Here is a 16,930-nt window from a genome sequence, read left to right as displayed (position 1 = left end):
CATTCTATAATAGTAAAAATCTCACATTAGTGGGCCAAACAGATTGGTATACATCCATTCAAGGATTTCATCCCATTATAGAAGAAACCATGGGAACCATTTTATCCTAATGAAAAAAAGAATCCTGGGATGTCAATTAAAAGAAAAATCAAGATTTCATGACCTGAAATAAATAATAACCGAGAATCACATCACCAGCATCTAGATATAGAGTGCCCTCCATAATGTTTGGAACAAAGACCCATCATTTATTTATTTGGCTCTGTACTCCATAATTTGAGATTTGTAATAGAAATAAATCAAATGTGGTTAAAGTGCACATTGTCAGATTTGAATAAAAGTCAATTTTATACATTTTGGTTTCACCATGTAGAAATTACAGCAGTGTTTATACATAGTCACCTCCATTTCAGAGCACCATAATGTTTTGAACACAGCAAAGTAGTCATGTTTACTAATTTGTTGCATATACTTTGCATGCAATGACTGCTTGAAGTCTGCGATTCATGGACATCACCAGTTGCTGGGTGTCTTCTCTGGTGATGCTCTGCCAGGCCTGTATTGCAGCCATCATTAGCTTATGCTTGTTTTGGGGGCTAGTCCCCTTCAGTTTTCTCTTCAGCATATAAAAGGCATGCTCAATTGGGTTCAGATCAGGTGATTGACTTGGCCACTAAAGAATTTATAATTTTTTAGGTTTGAAAAACTCCTTTGTTGCTTTAGAAGTATGTTTGGGATCATTGTGTTGCTGTAGAATGAACAGCTGGTCAATGATTTTTGAGGCATTTGTTTGAACTTGAGCAGATAGGATGTGTCTATACACTTCAGAATTCATTACGCCACTACCATCAGCAGTTGTATCATCAATGAAGATAAGTGAGCCAGTCCCTTCAGCAGCCATACATGCCCAGGCCATAACACCCCCGCCACTGTGTTTCACAGATGAGGTGATATGCTTTATATCTTGGGCAGTTCCTTCCCTCCTCCATACTTTGCTCTTGCCAACACTCTTATATAAGTTAATCGTCGTCTCATCTGTCCACAAGACCTTTTTCCAGAACCCTGGTTGCTCTTTTAAGTACTTCTTGGCAAACTGTATCCCGGCCATCCTATTTTTGCAGCTAACCAGTGGTTTGCATCTTGCAGTGTAGCCTCTGTATTTCTGTTCATGAAGTCTTCTGCAGACAGTGGTCATTGACAAATCCACACCCGACTCCTGAAGAGTGTTTCTGATCTGTCGGACAGGTGTTTGGGGATTTTTCTTTATTATAGAGCGAATTCTTCCGTCATCAGCTGTGGAGGTCTTCCTTGGCCTGCCAGTCACTTTGCGATTAGTAAGCTCACCAGTGCTCTCTTTCTTCTTAATGATGTTCCAAACAGTTGATTTTGGTAAGCCCAAGGTTTGGCTGTTGTCTCTAACAGTTTTATTCTTGTTTCTCAGTCTCATAATGACTTCTTTGACTTTCATTGGCACAACTTTGGTCCTCGTGTTGATAAACAGCAATAAAAGTTTCCAAAGGTGATGGAAAAACTGGAAGATGTGCTGAGAATTCTCTTATACCTGCATTAAGGAGGCAATTAAACACTCCTGAGCAATTACAAACACCTGTGAAGCCATGTGTCCCAAACATTATGGTGCCCTGAAATGGGGGACTATGTATAAACACAGCTGTAATTTCTACATGGTGAAACCAAAATGTATAAAAAATACCCTTTAATAAAATCTGACAATGTGCACTTTAACCACATCTGATTTTTTCTATTACAAATCTCAAATTGTGGAGTACAGAGGCAAATAAATAAATGATGGGTCTTTGTCCCAAACATTATGGAGGGCACTGTATATCTATAATGAAACATAAGTGACAAGAATATAATTTCATTACAGAAGGTGCTATCACCAGGATTTAATTCTAATATGTATTAGCCCATCACCAGGAATTAATTTTGTTGTAAAACACATAACCACAATTTACTTCAATTATAGAACATATCACTCGGATTCCATTCTATTATAGAAAACGTTGCACTCAGGGTTTTATTCTATGATAGAAAACGCCATTACGAGAATTTATATCTATTACTGGACTTCATTAGGCCATTTCATTGTATTTCAAAACACAAGAACAAGATTTAATTCTATTAGAGAACATATCTTCATCAGGATTTCATTCCATGGTAGAATATATCATCACCAGAAATTTGTTATATTACAGAACACATGATCTCCAGGAATTCATTCTATTATCGGACACATCCCATCAAGATATCCTAATATAGAACACATTAAAGCCAGTATTTCATTTTATTATAGAACACATCTTCACCAGGATGACTATCTATTTTTGAACACATTATCACCACTATTTAATTCTATCACTGAATGCATCCCTTCCCCACCAAGATTTCTTTGATCGGCACATCATTGCACACTATTGCAGTACAAATAATCACCAGGATTTCATTCTGTTATACGAGACACCAGCACCAGAATATCTTTCGATTCCCGAACACATTGTCACCTGCATCCCACTCTACTGCACAACACATCATGGTCACATTTTATTCAATTATATTACATCATCCAAAGAGCCTCATTTGAATACAGACCATCACAATTTTGCTTTGTGAGGAAACATATAATCACCAGCATTTTCTTCTATTCGAGAACACCTTATTTCTGGGATTTCATCTTGATACTGAACACATCCTCATCAGGTTTCAAACTAGTATAGAGCACATCTTCACCAGGAATTCATTGTGTTGCAGGAGATGTCATCACCAGCATTCACTCGATGATAGAAATCATCTTCACCATGATTCCTTTGTATGGTGAATGACATTCAGTTCTCAAACACATTGTTGCCAATATCACATTCTATTTTAGAACACATCATCCCCAGGATTTCAATCTGCTGTAGAACACGTCAACACCAGTATTTCCATCTATTATTGTATGCATAAATGCCAGAATGTCACTATTAATAATAGTGGTTATTACACATTAACAGCAGGAATTTGTTGTTTCCTGGAACATAATACCGCTGTGGTGGTATTCAGTTCTAGAACACACTGCCGCCCGTGTCTCCTATTCTAGAACACGGCAACGTCAGGATTTCATTCTATTATAAAACACACATAACCAGGATTTCAATCTATTGTAGAATGCACCATCTCCATAATGTTGATCTATCGTAGACCACATCAACACCAAGATTTAAATCTATTATTAACCATGTTATTAACTTTATTTCATTCTATTCTAGTGCACCTCATCACCATGACTTTGATCTATTGTAGAATAAATCATCCACAGAAATTCATTTTGGGACTGAGCAATTCCTGTGCTGGGTTTCATACAACAATATAGTGCATTATCACCTCCAATTTATTCTATTGTAAGGCTTATCTACATCAGTATTTTGTTTTATTCTGGCACACACAATTATCACAATCTAATTTTGTTCTAACCCGTGTTGTCTCTGGTGACTCATTCTGTTCCAGAACACACCATCATCAGCAAGGACTGTGCTGTACAACTGGCGGAGGTATTCACGAGATTCTTCAATCTATCTCTATCTCTGGCAACGGTCCCCAAGTGCCTGAAAACAGCCACCATAGTGCCGGTGCCGAAAAAGTCTAAAGTCATCAACCTGAATGACTACCGCCTGGTTGCCCTAACTCCAATCCCAATGAAGTGCTTGGAAAGGCTGGTCCTCTCCCACATCAAATCCAGCATCCCTGCCTCACTGGACTCTCATCAATTTGCATACAGGGCAAATAGATCAACAGAGGATGCCATCTCTCTGGCTCTTCACACTGTCCTGACTCACCTGGACAGACAGGGCACGTACGTGAGGATGCTCTTCATTGACTATAGCTCTGCATTCAATACAGTCATCCCCACCAAGCTCACCACCAAACTCCACCAGCTAGGCCTCAGCTCGCCGATATGCGATTGGATCCTGAACTTTCTGACGGAGCGACCGCAGGCAGTGAGACTGGGCCCGCACCTGTCCTCCACTATCATCCTGAGCACCGGCACACCACAGGGCTGTGTACTAAGCCCCATGCTCTACTCCCTCTTCACTCACGACTGTGTTCCTGCATTCAACACCAACACCATCGTGAAGTTTGCAGACGACACAACAGTGATTGGGCTGATCACCAACGGTGATGAAACAAAATACAGAGCGGAGATGCAGAACCTGGCGGACTGGTGCGCATGTAACAACTTGTCACTAAACACCTCCAAGACCAAGGAGCTGATTATTGACTTCAGGAGGTCCCATAATGGAGAATACGCCCCAGTCTCCATATACGGGGAAAGTGTGGAGAGAGTGTCCAACTTTAAGTTTCTGGGCACTCACATTTCAGAGGACCTCACATGGTCCACCAGCACCGCTGCGCTGGTCAAGAAGGCACAGCAACGACTGTTCTTCCTGAGGACATTAAAAAAGACTGGTCTGCCCCAACAGCTGCTGACAACGTTCTACCGCTGCACCACAGAGAGCATATTAATGTATGGCATCTCTGTGTGGTATCTCAGCTGCACGGAGGCGGAGAGGAGAGCTCTTCAGCGCGTCGTCCACAGAGCGCAGAGGATTATTGGGACACAGCTACCAGCCTTGGAGGGCATCTACCACACACGGTGCCTCAGGAAGGCTGTCAGCATCCATAAAGACTCCTCACACCCTTGTAACGGACTGTTCGAACCAAAGATCTTAGAGCAGAGCAAGATGGGTTACTCTCACGCAAACGTGTAGTACGGTCATGGGCAGATTCATGGGTGATTATAGGACCCATTTTAGCAACCAGCCTCCGCCATCTTGTTCCGCCACGATGGGTGGGTGGAGGCGGGGGAGTGCCGGGGGGGGGGTTTACAATGTTTCTTATTTAATGTCCCTTGTCTAGTCTGAAATAAAGTTCATTATTGGATATAAAAATCAGAAGAAATATAATTGTGTGTGTTATATGATTACATACATTTATATCACATTCACGTATGTGTGTTTATAAACATTTTATTCTTTAACAAGAATTAACAGAATTATGAACTAACAGAATTATGAATCTAACCCTATATCACGCACAAAAACTTCCCCCGCAATGTCAATTACCCTGCGAGTCGGGTCGGGTCGGGTAGGTTCCGGTTACTACAAAATCAACTCAAACACTGCTTATGAGCCATTTAAAAAGAAATGATTTCAAAAACATTAAAAAAGACAATTACCAGAGTCAAATTTTATTCTTGACAAGAAGTATGAACTGACAGAATTATGAATCTAACCCTATATCACACACACAAACTGTTGCCCCGCAACATTGATTACACTGCGAGTCGGGTCGGGTCAGGTAGGCTCCGGTTACTAAAATGGGCGGGGAAAAATGCCCAGGATCCCCTCCATAGCGTACTACACGTCAGCCCATTGTATTTCGCAGGAGTGACTTATCTTGCTCCGCTCTAAGATCTGGTTCGAACTACTTCCTTCCGGCAGACGTTACAAGGCCTTCTACGCCTGAACCTCCAGACTCAGAAACAGCTTTATTCCCAGAGCTATAGCGGCTCTGAACCGGCCCTGCTGAGTGCCCCCCATCCCCCCTGGACTGTCTCCCTTGGATGGTCACGTCACACAGCTTATTTATTTATTTTACTTTTCTTTACATCAGTTGGAAGCTGCATACTAAATCTCGTTGCACTGATGTGCAATGACAATAAAAGATATTATTATTATTATTATTATTTCATTCTGTTATAAGGCACATCAAAATGACTTCACTTGATTATAGAACATATAACCAGCAGTATTTAATTCTATTCTAGAACACAACATCACCAGGATTTCATTTTATTGCCATTATTTTGTTTTCAATCTATTATAAAACACACCTCCAGGATTTTGGTCTATTGCAGAGCACATTGTCGCCAAGATTTAATTCCATTATGGAATAATCATCCAAAATGTTGTTTTGTACAACACATCACCAGGATTATTTACTTTAGTTTAGTGATACAGCATGGAAATAGGCCATTCGGCCCACTGAGTCCATGAAGACCATCGATCACCCATTCACACTAATTCTGTGTTGTCCCACTTTCTCATCCACTGCCAACACATGGCCTGTATATAGCTCCCATCTGTTTTGTTTTTTATCCTTGCAGTTTCTTAACTCTACCCACAAGGATTGTAGATCATTCCTTGCCAGCAGAGCCACCCCATATCCTCTGCCTAACTGCTCATCTATATATTATTAAATGCTCCTTTCTCCAGAACACATCGTGACCTATGATAGAACATAACATGACCAGCATTTCACTCTATTGCAAAACACATTGTCACAAGGAATTCATTCTATTGGGGAATATAGAAAATCATTGCATTTATTTTGTTATACAACATAACACCAGGAATTTATTCTATCACATATCATCACCAGGAGTTCACTCTACTCTTGAACAGATCATCACCATGATTTCAACGTAATTTTGATAGCAATCCAACCAATTTCCTTCTGATTTTGGACGCATCACCAGTAATTTAATTTAAATATTTCTAACCAGCCAGTACAAATTTTGTAGATGGCATCGTTGAACGCAGATTGGTTCACATTCTATAAAGGAATACATCATTATGTGGTCTCTAAACATCTATAAAAGAGTGCTATGGAGTTATACAGCACATAAACAAGCCCTGCAGCCCAACGTTCATCTATTGACAGCAATTCTACGGAAAAAAATATTCTCCCCACATTCCCATCAGCTCCCCCAGATCCCACCAATCACCTATACACAAGGTGCAATTTATAGTGACTATTTAATCTATCAACCTCCATGCATTTGAGGTGGGAGAAGGAACAACCAGTGTACCTAGGGGAAATCCACGTGGTCACAGGGAAAACATGCGCACTCAGTATTGGAGATTAGGATAGAAACTGGATCTCTGAAACAATAGAATCTGTATCAGCTGCACCACTCTGCTGCCTACATGACAAGATTTCCAAGACATTATTAAACATATCATTGATTGGGTTTATAGAACACATCATTAGAAGGCATCCATAACATTAGGGTGTGTACTATCAAACAGGATTACTCTCCAATAAAGCTGCTATCTACAATCACACATTTGCAGCCACGACCAAAGAATACAGGTGAGATTGATGCAGTCTGTCGCTACAGTTTCAATGGCCATTGCTTCAACTTGTAGTCAGTTTCAAACAGCCATGTATTTCACTTGCCAAAGGTACGGTCATTTTCCAAGACTAGGACAAACTACAACGAGCTTCAGTGACACTTCCAAATGACAACAGAAAGGATGAAATAAATTCACAAAGTCAGATCTTCCTCGTGCCTGAACACAGCTGAATCTGCTCACCAGTTCCTGACCATGAATAAACCAGAGTAAAGTAAGTCAAGTCAAGTATCCTTTATTGTTTCGTGCCCTGCAGTCATAACATAGAATAAAATAACAAAACACACAATAAACACAGATTTAACATCCACCACAGTCTCTTGTCTCTTCCCTCCTTGTTCTCCCTCTGCGTTGAGGCGATCCAGGCTTCCGATGTTGCGACCCCGCCGGGTGATGGTAAGTCCCGCGGCTGAATCCGAGCTCCGTGAACGGGCCGGTTCAAACTCCGCGGCCCGGGGCGTACGAAGCTGCCGCCCTCCAGTCCAGCGGACGCAGCTGTTGTTGCGGGAGCTCCGAAAAACAGGTCACCAACCTTGGACCTGCAAGCTCCCGACGATGTCGTCCACTGGGCCCGCGGCCGAGCCTCCGAAGTCGGGTCGCCGCCGCCGCCGCCGCAACCACAGCCCCGAACTCGGCCAGCCTCGCATTGGTAAGTCCTGGCTCTGACGCCGGAGCCTCGAAGTCGGTCCCAGTTGGAGGCCGCCAGCTCCGTGCTGACGGAGAGGGGGGATACGACAAGAAAAGGTCGCATCCCCCGAAGAAAGAGACCAAAAACATGCTTCTCCCCCCCCACATACACAACCAAAATAAACTAAAATAAACTGAAACTACTCTTGCAGGACACTACTCTTTCAAGAACTTATCCCTGGAGTTGACAACTGCACCCAAAATTTCCCCGGCCACAGTTGGTAAGGCCTCGCAAGGAGTAGATTGCTTGTATAACCAGGATGATCAATTAATTGTCGCTAGTGTAGAAGTGTGAGAGGAAGTGTGCATGTGATTGGATGAGCATGAAGTAAAGCACGTCCTTATGATAAAAATAGCATACCTTGCTTTAAACGCTGATGTCCATAGCCTATAACCAGTGAAGAAAATATAGCAGAGCTAAGGGTGTTCTGAGAAATGGTGCAGCCTCTCCTTGTTCACTACTATACTAGGTGTAGGTTGATGTTAGCATGTAACGAGTTAAGTTATGTTGCAGGTTCATTGATGAGCCATGTGATAGATGATGGGCAAGAGGAAACCACCCCTCTCACTTTTCATGCTCTCGCAAGAAGCAATGGTGCATATATTGAGGGGGAAAAAGCCCCTGGAATTGAGAACTTCCATCAGTTCTTACTACTCTTCACTCCGGCGATAGATCATAAGGCATTTCTCATGATAACACAAATCAGCAATATGCAAGGATTTAATGATGGGCATTCATAGCACAGAAGCAGGCCCTTCGGCCCAACTCATACATGCCAACCAAAGTGCCCAGTCTGAAGAAGGGTTTCGGCCCGAAACGTCGCCTATTTCCTTCGCTCCATAGATGCTGCTGCACCTGCTGAGTTTCCCCAGCAATTTTGTGTACCTGCCCCAACTAAGCTTGTGTTTGGCACAAATCTCTCTAAACCTTTGCTATCCTCCTATATCAGTACCATAGATAGTTCACTGTGGGAGAACACAATAAGCTGTAGATGCTGGAACCTTGACCAAAACACAAAGTGCTGGAGGAAACCAGAGGGTCAGGCTGTGTCAGTGGAGGGAATCGAGTCTGAGGAATCTCAACACAAAACGTCACCTGTCCATTCCTTCCCCAGATGCTGCCTGACCCGCTTAGTTCCTCCAGCACTTTGTGTTTTGCACAATGGGAATGGCATGCAGAACAGCACTGCAGATGTTCTATCGTGACCACAGCACAAATACTCAGATGTTCGTCATGATAATGTGGTAGAAACAACAAATACTGATTGTGATTGAAATCACAGATAAAACTCAGAAAGAGACCGTGTTGAAAAGGGCCTGCGAACATTGAGTGAATGGAGAGAATTGGTGGAAATGTGTCAGCCTCAATAACAATCAGCACGGGAGCACCTCAAGGCTGCGTGCTCAGCCCCCTGCTGTACTCACTCTATACCCATGACTGCGTAGCGAACCACAGTGCGAACTCCATCATCAAGTTCGCTGACGACACCACTATTGTGGGGCGTATCACTGATGGGGATGAGTCAGAGTACAGAAGAGAGATCGAGCAACTGTCCATATGGTGCCAGCGCAATAACCTGGCCCTCAACACCAGCAAAACCAAGGAACTGATTGTGGACTTTGGAAGGAGTAGGAGGGGGACCCACAGCCCCATTTATATCAACGGGTCGATGGTTGAAAGGGTCAAGAGCTTCAAATTCCTGGGCGTGCACATCTCTGAAGATCTTTCCTGGTCCGAGAACACTAATGCAATCATCAAAAAAGCACATCAGCGCCTCTACTTCCTGAGAAGATTACGGAGAGTCGGATTGTCAAGGAAGACTCTCTCTAACTTCTACAGGTGCACAGTCGAGAGCATGCTGACCGGTTGCATCGTGGCTTGGTTCGGCAATTTGAGCGCCCTGGAAAGGAAAAGACTACAAAAAGTTGTAAACACTGCCCAGTCCATCATCGGCTCTGACCTTCCTTCCATCGAGGGGATTTATCGCAGTCGCTGCCTCAAAAAGGCTGGCAGTATCATCAAAGACCCACACCATCCTGGCCACACACTCATCTCCCTGCTACCTTCAGGTAGAAGGTACAGGAGCCTGAAGACTGCAACAACCAGGTTCAGGAATAGTTACTTCCCCTCAGCCATCAGACTATTAAACCTGGCTCGGACAAAACTCTGATTATTACCAACCACTTTCTGTTATTTGCACTATCAGTTTATTTATTCATGTGTGTATATATTTATATCATGGTATATGGACACATTTATCTGTTTTGTAGTAAATGCCTACTATTTTCTGTGTGCTTAAGCAAAGCAAGAATTTCATTGTCCTACACAGGGACACATGACAATAAACTAACTTGAACTTGAACTTGAACTTGAATATGACCAGAGTACAACTGAGGAACTGAAACTGTTCCCCAGTCAACACAATGAGTTGTCATGCGAGCAGGGCTGTATCAAGTATGGTCATGAGAGCAGTAAAAACTACCACTTTAGGAGAAAAAACTCTGGTGGCACTCCATACTGAACACACAATTATAGCAACTGTAATTAAAACAATTGGAAGAAGCTCTATTCCCTGGCCTTGTGTGGTCAATAACCTGCAATCATTGTAAACAAGTGCAGTATTTGCTAAAGTTAGAGGAACAAGCCCTCAGAGACTCCTTTGCTGGAATAGTAAAGGTGTACTGGACCTTGTCACACAGAACATGTACTTTTGTAAGAAGGAATGGGTGACGTTTCGAGTCGAGACCCTTCTTCAGACTAAAGAAGGGTCTCGACCCGAAACGTCACTCATTCCTTCTCTCCAGAGATGCTGCCTGTCCCGCTGAGTTACTCCAGCATTTTGTGTCTATCTTCAGTTTAAACCAGTATCTGCAGTTCCTTCCTACACATGTACTTTTGCATAGTTCTGAACAATAATCACTCAGGTGGATGATGTGGAAAACGTGGGTTCATGTTCCCAATGTACCACAGATGAGGCAAAGTTTCTTTAGGTCTGACCTGGTTTATTTGTTTTTGACAAATGCGCCTGTTTTTATGTCCTCTGTTCATAATCTTTATGAAACAGAACAGTATCAAACGTGCTTTTGTTCCTGCACCTCATCTGGCTTCCCACAGGCCAGCCAAAATATTCAGAGAAACTTCCGAGGACCAAGAGTTCCATATTCGGGTTTCAGGAGAAAACACCTTTGCTCAATTTCTTGCTGAAGTACAAAATGACTCCACACATTGCCATAGGCACACATCCACAGACACCTCATGAATAAGCGATTGTGACTTGTTCAGCCAGACTTGACACATAGAGTTGAATAAAAGCAGTTGAATTGCAACATCTTCATGACCCTGATCAAAGGAACAGTTTCAAGCAAAACTAATGTGTTCCTGATCTTAGTCAAGCCAGAACATCAACCTTACATGAGTGGAAAGCAGGATCTGAGAGTACTGTGTGTAACTAAGCGATATGTTGTTGAAAATAGGGATAGAATCTAATTGTGCAGATAGAATTTATATCAGAGTTGGATTCAGTGAGAGGTCAGGAAGTAAAGAACCAAATGTCAGCAAGTTTGACACTGAAACAAAACGTCCAGAGTTCAAATCCAGTAGAAAGCTCACGATCATCTTTACTTCCTCAGAAGTTTGAAGAGATTTGGCATGTTGCTGAATACTCTATCGAACCTTGTATGGTGAATGGTGGGGAGTATGACCGGTTGCAGTACTGCCTGGTTCAGAAAGTCAAAACCTCAAGAACGAAGGTGCCACCAGAAAGTGGCGGACACTGCCTAGTCCATCACTGGTACTGACCTCCCCACCAAAGAGATCTACAGGAGGTGCTGCCTCAAATAGGGAGCTAATATCATAAAAAACCTTCACCAGCACACTCTCTTCTCACTGTTACCATCAGGAAGAAGGTGCAGGAACCCGAGAACCATTACCTCCAGGCTTTTTCCCCCATCAACCATCAGGTTCTTAATCCACCCTGCACAACCCTAACCACAACACTACCTATAACCCTACCTCAACATCATACCACAACGGACTCTATACTATTTTCCAAATACATTTGGACAGATACGAGTAAGAAGGGTTTGGAGAGGTATGGACCAAATACAGGCAAACGGGACTAGCCCAGAATGCCAACTTGATCAGCCAGGACAAGGTGGGCCGAAGGGCCTGCTTTGGTGGTCTATCTGACCATTACAGTTGCTCTACAAACATTGTTTTTTGCACTACCACGCTCTGGTTTACTTAGAATAACCAATAACTTACTGGTTATTTTGTTGTTGTTATATCCAATTGACCTTTGAAGCTGCAAGTAATCTGTTCATCACTCGCTTCAAGGCGACCAACGGTACAGTAATTTCTCTCTCAATCTCTCTTTCCCTCACTATATATATATATATATATATATATATATATATATAAATATATATATAAATATAAATATAAATATATATATATATATATATATAAATATAAATATAAATATAAATATATATAAATAACAAGCACTGGTGATTTCTCTAACTTCAGCCCGGTATTCCCTCTCTGTGTCCCTCACCCACCCAGCTTCTCATTTTCACCCAACAAACATAGAAACATAGAAAAATAGGTGCAGGAGTAGGCCATTCGGCCCTTCGAGCCTGCACTGCCATTCAATATGATCATGGCTGATCATCCAACTCAGTATCCTGTACCTGCCTTCTCTCCATACCCCCTGATCCCTTTAGCCACATCTAAATCCCTCTTAAATATAGCCAATGAACTGGCCTCAACTACCTTCTGTGGTAGAGAATTCCAGAGATTCACCACTCTCTGTGTGAAAAATGTTTTTCTCATCTCGGTCCTAAAAGATTTCCCCCTTATCCTTAAAACAGCTAACAATGGCCTGCTTCCTTTATGATCGTCACTTTTTTGCATATCTTTCATTCATTGTTCTTTATCTCTCTACATCATCGTCTATATCTCTCGTTTTTCCCTTTTCCCCTACTAGACTGAAGAAGGGTCTCAACCCGAAACGTCACCCATTCCTCCTCTCCAGAGATGCTGCCTGTCCCACTGAGTTACTCCAGCATTTTGTGTCTATTCTCTGTCTGAGTGTGACACTCACTGTCAAAATTGTATTTTTTTGAGCCCGGAAGTTTGTTTGCGAATGGTAACAATCAACATTGTATTTTGGAGCTAAACTGTGTGGGGTGCTCCCCTGAAACGAGAGCCGCGCCTCTACCTCTCTCACACGATTGACAGCAGTTCCAAGTGCCGAGCAATAAACAAAGGGCCCCTGGAACACAAGCCGTGCCGTCCAATGGTTGCGACGAGACCTGGTGTTTACACAGCACAGTGTGTATTAATTACACAGCAGCAGATGGAGAGTTGGGAAAAGCTGGACAACGGATGAGTGAACAGAAAGATGTGTCCGCAGCTGTGCGTGAAGGGGGCTCACATGCTCAGGGTGAACAGACTCTGTGGACTCTGTGTTGGGCAAATGGTCGAGCTCTTTCCCCGACACATGTACCCAGCTGCGCAAAACCTGGCCTTTTAAAAATTAAAAAAAAATAGCTTTATTCATTATTTAAAAAAACAAAATGCATTTTTTAATGCGAATGTCTTAATGCATCTTTTGCCAGATCCACAGCAAATCCAGTTTGCAAGGAGGTGGGCAACCCGTCTCCTCGCCATAGCAGCTATCTCAAGGGCAATGAGATTCCGACAGTACAGGAAGGATCTAACAGAGAGTGCCTCTTACTGCCAGCCTAGCCAGATCTTGGTGTTGACTGGCCATTCGGCCCATCACTTCTACTCCATCATTCAATCATGGCTGATCTATCTTTCTCTCTCAACCCCAGTCTCCTGCCTTATCCCCATCAATATCCACCTTAAAAATATCCATTGACATGGCCTCCACAACCTTCTGTGGCAATGAATTCCATAGATTCAAAACCCACTGACTAAAATAAATCCTCCTCTTTTTTCTAACGGTTCATCCTTTTATTCTGAGGCCTCAGTTCCAGGACTCTCCCACTAGTGGAAACATCCTCTCCACATCCACTCTATCCAGGTTTTTCAGGTCTGGTCAGTTCTGACGATGAGGCATTCTGGGCAGTCTGGTCATGAACCACCCCACAGGATCCATTGAGTCGCTGCCTTGCAGTGCCTGTAGGATGTGTTGCACTGGCCACTGCTTGATGGGTTTGTGGTCAAAGATCTTGGTCTGATAGAACTTTTCCACAAACGATAGGTAGTGCGGCAATGTCCAGGTGCCTGGCACAATCCGTGGCAGCGGTGCCACCCCCACCCTTCACAACACAGGAGATAGGCCAAATCTCAGCAGGTGGTGACACATGGTGCCCACTTACTTTGGCTCAAAACACAGGCTGATGCAACTGCACATGAAGGTAACCATCAGGATGAGGGCATCATCGGTCGCCTTTGCTCCCATCATCAGTTGGACCCGCTCCATCTTTGATCCCCAGATGAAATGGACGACGGGCCGGGTGATGGCTGAGGCAGAGGAGCTGGGGACGGGCCACACTGCACCAAGTACAGCAGCCCCGAGAGTGCCCCATACCTGATGACAACGTTATTGGGAGGAGGTGCTGCTCACAAAGTCCTAATCCTCGTTTCAACCTGGCTATCCACTCCAGCCAATTTTTGTTGCACACCTCGGCCGCTCTGAAACCAAGTCCCTAGTTTCCTGCAAGAAATGTGGTGCTGCTGAACATTGCAGCAGAGCAGGCCCGGGTATTTTAAACACAGAGAGAGCAACACACACGGGCCAGGGCTGCTTTACCAGGGTGAGGGGGTGCGCAGCCTGCCCCCGTCCCCCCTCCCTCCTTCTCTGCCAGCTCGCCTCACTGAACCCACCAGCATATCTGTACCCACTGCCCTATTCGATAGCTGGCAGAATGTGAACTGCCCTCGGCACTGCCAGAGGTTCACCCTTCCACCCCCGCCCATTCTCAGGCCAAAGGTCAGCACTCAAGGGGTTAAGCCAATCATTAACGGGTTGCTGCTCCCGGTCAGAAGTGCTGCATAGGGAGAGGGTGCTGCTGACGTGGGGAGCAGCTGGCATCCTCCCAACCAGGGAAAGGCCATCGACCCCACCATACCCAGCCCTTCAGGTTAGTCAGGGCCAGGGCTGAAGTCCCATCTGCACCGATCTGATGATTGGGGCAAGAACACCCGCTGGAGGTTTCCAATCAGATCCTGGCTGATGGGGGAAGGGGGGGGGGGGGGGAAACCGGGAGCGGAATCCAGTAGGGAAAGTTCCAGCAGACGTTTGACAGCATTTCAATTGAAATAAGAACAGGAATAATATATAAACAGAAGCAGGCCATTCAGCCCTACTACTTCACCATTCACAAGATTCGTGGTGAATCCATCTCAGCACCATCTTCATATCTCTTGACTTCTGTATGCAGAAATCTGCAATCTCAAGTCTAAATGGAGTCAGGGGTTGCCTCTGTAGCCCTCCATGGTGGAAAGTTCAAAAGATTCTCCACCGTCTGAGTGAAGAGATTTCTGCTCCTCATAAATGAGCAAGTACTTATTTCCGGGGTACACACAATTGCTGGGGAAACTCAGCGGGTGCAGCAGCATCTATGGAGCGAAGGAAATAGGCGACGTTTCGGGCCGAAACCCTTCTTCAGACTGATGGGGGGTGGGGAAAGCAAGAAGGAAAAGGGGAGGAGGAGGAGGAGCCCGAGGGCGGGCGGATGGGAGGGTGGGAGGAGACAGCTAGAGGGTTAAGGAAGGGGAGGAGACAGCACGGGCTAGCCAAATTGGGAGAATTCAATGTTAATGCCATAAGGACGCAAGGACCCCAGACGGAATATGAGGTGCTGTTCCTCCAATTTCCGCTGTTGCTCACTCTGGCAATGGAGGAGACCCAGGACAGAGAGGTCGGATTGGGAATGGGAGGGGGAGTTGAAGTGCTGAGCCACCGGGAGGTCAGGTAGGTTATTGCGGACTGAGCGGAGGTGTTCGGCGAAACGATCGCCCAACCTACGCTTGGTCTCACCGATGTAAATCAGCTGACATCTAGAGCAGCGGATGCAGTAGATGAGGTTGGAGGAGATACAGGTGAACCTTTGTCGCACCTGGAACGACTGCTTGGGACCTTGAATGGAGTCGAGGGGGGAGGTGAAGGGACAGGTGTTGCATTTCTTGCGGTTGCAACGGAAAGTGCCCGGGGAGGGGGTGGTGCGGGAGGGAAGGGAAGAATTGACGAGGGAGTTGCGGAGGGAGCGGTCTTTGCGGAAGGCAGACATGGGGGGAGATGGGAAGATGTGGCGAGTGGTGGGGTCACGTTGGAGGTGGCGGAAATGGCGGAGGATTATGTGTTGTATTTGCCAGCTGGTGGGGTGAAAGGTGAGGACCAGAGGGACTCTGCCCTTGTTGCGTGTGCGGGGATGGGGAGAGAGAGCAGTGTTACGGGGTATGGATGAGACCCTGGTGTGAGCCTCATCTATGGTGGCGGAGGGGAATCCCCGTTCCCTGAAGAACGAGGACATTTCCGATGCCCTGGTATGAAATGTCTCATCCTGGGAACAGATGCGGCGTAGGCGGAGGAATTGGGAGTAGGGGATGGAGTCTTTACAGGGGGCAGGGTGGGAAGACGTGTAGTCCAGATAGCCATGTGAGTCAGTGGGTTTGTAATGTATGTCGGTCAGGAGTCTGTCCCCTGCGATGGAGATGGTGAGGTCAAGGAATGGTAGGGAAGTGTCGGAAATCGTCCAGGTGTATTGGAGTGCCGGATGGAAGTTGGTGGTGAAGTGGATGAAGTCAGTCAGTTGTGTGTGGGTGCAGGAGGTGGCACCAAAGCAGTCGTCAATGTAGCGGAGGTAGAGGTCGGGGATGGGGCCCTGGTACGTCTCGAACAAGGATTGTTCAACGTGCCCGACAAAGAGGCAGGCGTAGCTGGGGCCCATGCGTGTGCCCATAGCTACGCCTTGTGTTTGGAGGAAATGGGAGGAGTCAAATGTAAAGTTATTGAGGGTGAGGACCAACTCCGCTAAGCGGAGGAGAGTGTCAGTGGCTGGGTATAGGTTGCTCC

At 44.9% G+C, this 16,930-nt stretch overlaps 1 protein-coding gene across 5 annotated transcripts in view; it reads right to left on the bottom strand.

The window, feature by feature from the left end:
- LOC116975312 (mitogen-activated protein kinase kinase kinase 13-like) overlaps window positions 1-16,930 on the bottom strand; it is a 154,137-nt gene that overhangs the window by 119,808 nt on the left and 17,399 nt on the right. The window lies entirely within an intron of this gene.

Source organism: Amblyraja radiata, chromosome 7, assembly GCF_010909765.2.
Source record: "Amblyraja radiata isolate CabotCenter1 chromosome 7, sAmbRad1.1.pri, whole genome shotgun sequence".
Classification (NCBI taxonomy): domain Eukaryota; kingdom Metazoa; phylum Chordata; class Chondrichthyes; order Rajiformes; family Rajidae; genus Amblyraja; species Amblyraja radiata.
Note: the sequence above shows the minus strand (reverse complement) of the source record. Positions and strands in the feature narration are given on the sequence as shown.